This window comes from Oncorhynchus mykiss, chromosome 31 (genome assembly GCF_013265735.2).
Source record: "Oncorhynchus mykiss isolate Arlee chromosome 31, USDA_OmykA_1.1, whole genome shotgun sequence".
NCBI lineage: Eukaryota > Metazoa > Chordata > Actinopteri > Salmoniformes > Salmonidae > Oncorhynchus > Oncorhynchus mykiss.
In genome coordinates, this window is record NC_050571.1 from 19449870 (window position 1) to 19455869 (window position 6000).

The window sequence follows — 6000 nt, forward strand, 5'->3', positions numbered from 1 at the left end:
GGAAGCCTGTGTGGGCCATGCCAGTTTATTCTTCTGGAAGCCTGTGTGGGCCATGCCAGTTTATTCTTCTGGAAGTCTGTGTGGGCCATGCCAGTTTATTCTTCTGGAAGTCTGTGTGGGCCATGCCAGTTTAATCTTCTGGAAGCCTGTGTGGGCCATGCCAGTTTATTCTTCTGGAAGCCTGTGTGGGCCATGCCAGTTTATTCTTCTGGAGGTCTGTGTGGGCTATGCCAGTTTATTCTTCTGGAAGCCTGTGTGGGCCATGCCAGTTTATTCTTCTGGAGGTCTGTGTGGGCCATGCCAGTTTATTATTCTGGAAGCCTGTGTGGGCCGTGCCAGTTTATTCTTCTGGAAGCCTGTGTGGGCCATGCCAGTTTATTCTTCTGGAAGCCTGTGTGGGCCGTGCCAGTTTATTCTTCTGGAAGCCTGTGTGGGCCATGCCAGTTTATTCTTCTGGAAGCCTGTGTGGGCCATGCCAGTTTATTCTTCTGGAAGCCTGTGTGGGCCATGCCAGTTTATTCTTCTGGAAGCCTGTGTGGGCCATGCCAGTTTATTCTTCTGGAAGCCTGTGTGGGCCATGCCAGTTTATTCTTCAGGAAGCCTGTGTGGGCCATGCCAGTTTATTCTTCTGGAAGCCTGTGTGGGCCATGCCAGTTTATTCTTCTGGAAGCCTATGTGTGCCGTGCCAGTTTGTTCTTCTGTAAGCTTGTGTGCCAGCCAGTTTATTCTTCTGTAAGCCTGTGGGCCGTGCCAGTTTATTCTTCTGTAAGCCTGTGGGCCGTGCCAGTTTATTATTCTGTAAGCCTGTGGCCCGTGCCAGTTTATTCTTCTGTAAGCCTGTGTGGGCCATGCCAGTTTATTCTTCTGTAAGCCTGTGGGCCGTGCCAGTTTATTCTTCTGTAAGCCTGTGTGGGCCATGCCAGTTTATTCTTCTGTAAGCCTGTGGGCCGTGCCAGTTTATTCCTCTGTAAGCCTGTGTGGGCCATGCCAGTTTATTCTTCTGTGGGCCGTGCCAGTTTATTATTCTGTAAGCCTGTGTGGGCCGTGTCAGTTTGTTCACCTCTTCTTCTATAGAGTTTTGGGGCATATCCAGGTTTCCTGGTGAATAATCTCATCTCTGACTGGATTGTATTTGTCTCAGTAATTGATCTACCCAAGATCTTGGCATTAACACTTATTTATAATGCGTAACCCTTTCACAGGTCACTGCTCTTTGTGACATTCTGACTTCATGGTGGGATGATTTATCTGAATAACACCTAACCCTTCTGGGTGTCAATGGAGAAAGCCAGGTAGAGAAGCGCTGAGTCACTGAGAAATGTATCCTTATCAATTAGAAAACAGTTAGGCCTATGGCCATTTGTTATCAATGTACCTTGGTGAGACAATTAATATCCATTGTGAATCTGTCGACAGTGTCCTCATCAAATGACCCATCCCTCCATGTATTTCATACTTCGTTTGTTCTCACCCATATTGCCCCCAATTCCAATAACGTGGCGGATCAAGTCTGTCCTTCAGGAATGGACCAATGGAAATCTCTCCTAACCGAGACCAGCTGCAGACAGACAGGATGGAGCAGGGCCAAGAAGAAGGTTATCCCTGGGTAGATAAGTCCATGGCTCCTCAATGCTCTGTCACCCCTCCCTCCTCTGCAGAGCTGTAAATCTCCCTATAGTCAGACCAGACCAGACCAGGGCACGATAGGACAGGATACACCGTGCCTGCCCTGTGCGTGTGTGCAGCCCTGGCAGCTGGATTGTAGGGGAGCAGTCAAACACACTCATGGCGGTCAAGTCAGCCAAGTTCACTTCCATAGCAGGAGTTTTATTGGAACAGGACTATCCATTATCAACGCGACTTGACATATTATCCATCATGATTTAGGCTCCAATTGTTTTATAGAGATGGAGCATGGTTAGGGAGACAGCAGATGTCTCTGGTAGTGATATTACCACCGAACAATGCACAACAACAAAACCTTTCTTGGTTACATGTTGTGCATTTTATAAGAAAGGGCTCCCGAGTGGCGCAGCGGTCTAAGGCACCATCTCAGTGCAAGAGGTGACACTACAGCCCCTGGTTCAAATCCAGGCTGAATCACATCTTGCTGTGATCGGGAGTCCCATCGGTTGGTGCACAATTGGCCCGGCGTTGTCTGGGTTTGGCCGGGATAGGCCTTCATTGTAAGTACAAATGTGTTCTTAACTTTCTTGCCTAGATAAATCAAAAATACAATAATAATATAACATTGTGTGTGTGTGAGAGCGTGAACGAGGACACAGCAAAGCAGGATGTCTTTCATTACCCGGCTGTGGGTGCCAACCCTCCCTCTCCGCCCCCTTTCCCCGTCTAGGGTAGCTGAGGGCCAGCCAGCAGGTGGTGCCGTGGCATCTCCAGTACCTCATCACTCCCAGATGAAGGTAGTAAAGGGATTTGGCAGATCCACTTCTTAATAACGCTCACCTGCTGAGAGGCCCTCTCTGGGAGGCTTATCATCAGCGATGGCAGATAGAAAGGATGTCTTTCAGGTGCCCAGGGTTATCATATCTCTCTCCTCTTTCTTCTCTCTCTTTATCTCTCTCTGATTCTCTCCCTTTCTTTCTCTCCCTTTCCCTCCCCCTTTATCACTCCCTTTCCTGCACTGTGCGGGCCAGGTTGTGCAGAGGGAGAGAAAAGGGGTCTTTAACATCTCATCAAAAAACAGATATATGATAGTTGATGCCAAAAACATTGTTTCGCATTTTTTTTTTACCGTTGCCACAATATGTTGTTCAGAGCATAAAGAAAGTATAGTATTGTCTGACTTCACCTTTAATATTGCATGTATTGGTAACTTATTTGAAGGAAAATATAAAAAAATATATAAAAAAATATTTTATATACAGTACCAGTCAACAGTTTGGACACACTTACTCATTCCAGGGTTTTTCTATATTTGAGCTATTTTCTACATTTTAGAATAATAGTGAAGACATAAAATCTATGAAAGAACACATATGGAATCATGTAGTAACCATAACAGTGTTAAACAAATCAAAATATATTTTATATTTGAGATTCTTCAAAGTAGCCACCCTTTAGGGCTATCTTCTGTATACCACCAATACCTTGTCACAACACAACTGATTGGCTCAAACCCATTAAAAAGGAAAGCAATTCCACAATTTAACTTTCAACAAGGCATACCTGTTAATTGAAATGCATTCCAGGTGACTACCCCATGAAGCTGGTTGAGAGAATGTCAAGAGTTTGCAAAGCTGTCATCAAGGAAAGGGTGGCTACTTTGAAGAATCACAAATATAAAATATATTTTGATTTGTTTAACACTTTTATGGTTACTACAGGGATTTCATATGTGCTATTTCATAGTTTTGATGTCTTCACTATTATTATAAAATGTAGAAAATAGTAAAAATTAAGAAAAACCCTGGAATGAGTAGGCGTGTCCAAACTTTTGACTGGTACTGTGTATATATATATATGGTGGATTGGAAAAGATGCAGACAATTACATTGATGGAAGCCACAATCTATCTGTGTCACGTTCTGACCCTAGTTCTTGTGTTATTTGTTTGTTTTAGTTGGTCAGGATGTGAGTTGGGTGGGCATTCTATGTTTTGTGTTTCTAGGTTGGTTTTCTGTGTTTGGTCTAGTATGGTTCTCAATCAGAGGCAGGTGTCATTAGTTGTCTCTGATTGAGAATCATACTTAGGTAGCCTGGGTTTCACTGTTGTTTTGTGGGTGATTGTTTGGTTGGTTCGGTTTTGTTCACGTTTATTGTTTTGTATTTGTGCTCATGTTGAGTTTTTCATATTAAAAACCATGGACACTTACCACGCCGCATCTTGGTCCGATCCTTGCTACACCTCTTCAGAGGAAGAGGAGGAAACCCTTTACAATCTGCAATATTAAAGCAGATCTACTGCCTATTTTAAAAAATGACATTAAAAATACATACAGTGGGGCAAAAAAGTATTTAGTCAGCCACCAATTGTGCAAGTTCTCCCACTTAAAAAGATGAGAGGCCTGTAATTTTCATCATAGGTACACTTCAACTATGACAGACAAAATGAGGAAAAAAATCCAGAAAATCACATTGTAGGATTTTTTATGAATTTATTTGCAAATTATGGTGGAAAATAAGTATTTGGTCACCTACAAACAAGCAAGATGTCTGGCTCTCACAGACCTGTAACTTCTTCTTTAAGAGGCTCCTCTGTCCTCCACTCGTTACCTGTATTAATGGCACCTGTTTGAACTTGTTATCAGTATAAAAGACACCTGTCCACAACCTCAAACAGTCACACTCCAAACTCCACTATGGCCAAGACCAAAGAGCTGTCAAAGGACACCAGAAACAAAATTGTAGACCTGCACTAGGCTGGGAAGATTGAATCTGCAATAGGTAAGCAGCTTGGTTTGAAGAAATCAACTGTGGGAGCAATTATTAGGAAATGGAAGACATACAAGACCACTGATAATCTCCCTTGATCTGGGGCTCCACGCAAGATCTCACCCCGTGGGGTCAAAATGACCACAAGAAAAAATCCCAGAATCACACGGGGGGACCTAGTGAATGACCTGCAGAGAGCTGGGACCAAAGTAACAAAGCCTACCATCAGTAACACACTACGCCGCCAGGGACTCAAATCCTGCAGTGCCAGACGTGTCCCCCTGCTTAAGCCAGTACATGTCCAGGCCTGTCTGAAGTTTGCTAGAGAGCATTTGGATGATCCAGAAGAAGATTGGGAGAATGTCATATGGTCAGATGAAACCAAAATAGAACTTTTTGGTAAAAACTCAACTCGTCGTGTTTAGAGTACAAAGAATGCTGAGTTGCATTCAAAGAACACCATACCTACTGTGAAGCATGGGGGTGGAAACATCATGCTTTGGGGTTGTTTTTCTGCAAAGGGACCAGGACGACTGATCCGTGTAAAGGAAATAATGAATGGGGCCATGTATCGTGAGATTTTGAGTGAAAACCTCCTTCCATCAGCAAGGGCATTGAAGATGAAACGTGGCTGGGTCTTTCAGCATGACAATGATCCCAAACACACCGCCCGGGCAATGAAGGAGTGGCTTCGTAAGAAGCATTTCAAGGTCCTGGAGTGGCCTAGCCAGTCTCAAGATCTCAACCCCATAGAAAATCTTTGGAAGGAATTGAAAGTCCGTGTTGCCCAGCAACAGCCCCAAAACATCACTGCTCTAGAGGAGATCTGCATGGAGGAATGGGCCAAAATACCAGCAACCAGTGTGTGAAAACCTTGTGAAGACTTACAGAAAACGTTTGACCTCTGTCATTGCCAACAAAGGGTATATAACAAAGTATTGAGATAAACTTTTGTTGTTGACCAAATACTTATTTTCCACCATCATTTGCAAATAAATTCATTAAAAATCCTACAATGTGATTTTCTGGATTTCTTTTCCTGCTTTTGTCTGTCATAGTTGAAGTGTACCTATGATGAAAATTACAGGCCTCTCTCAAGTGGGAGAACTTGCACAATTGGTGGCTGACTAAATACTTTTTTGCCCCACTGAATGTCCCGTTCCCCGTGACAATACATAATAAATATCCTACTAAGACATTACTGAATTATTGAAAGAAGTAACAGCAACTAGACTATCCATTATATAATGGATTCTTCTACGGAAGAGGCAGAATTATATCATATGTATCTATGTGAGTGGGGTGATATGTGCACTTCACAGAGACCTAATAATTAATACAACATGCAGCTTATGGTACAAAGCTTCCGGCAAATGCTTTGGATGCATTGCCAATTTTCCGTCCATGCAGCACATGTAATCATGATACACTACAACAAATGGGCCGCAAAGCATCAAATCGAAGACTCTTGAATGAAAAGCATTGACCTATTATGACAAGCTGCTGAAAGGGCTGGCATGTGGGTGAATCTCCACCGGTTGGAACTCAAAACAAGCCTTGTCTCATTAGAACAGGAGAACAGATGTGTATAGGAGACATGGAATC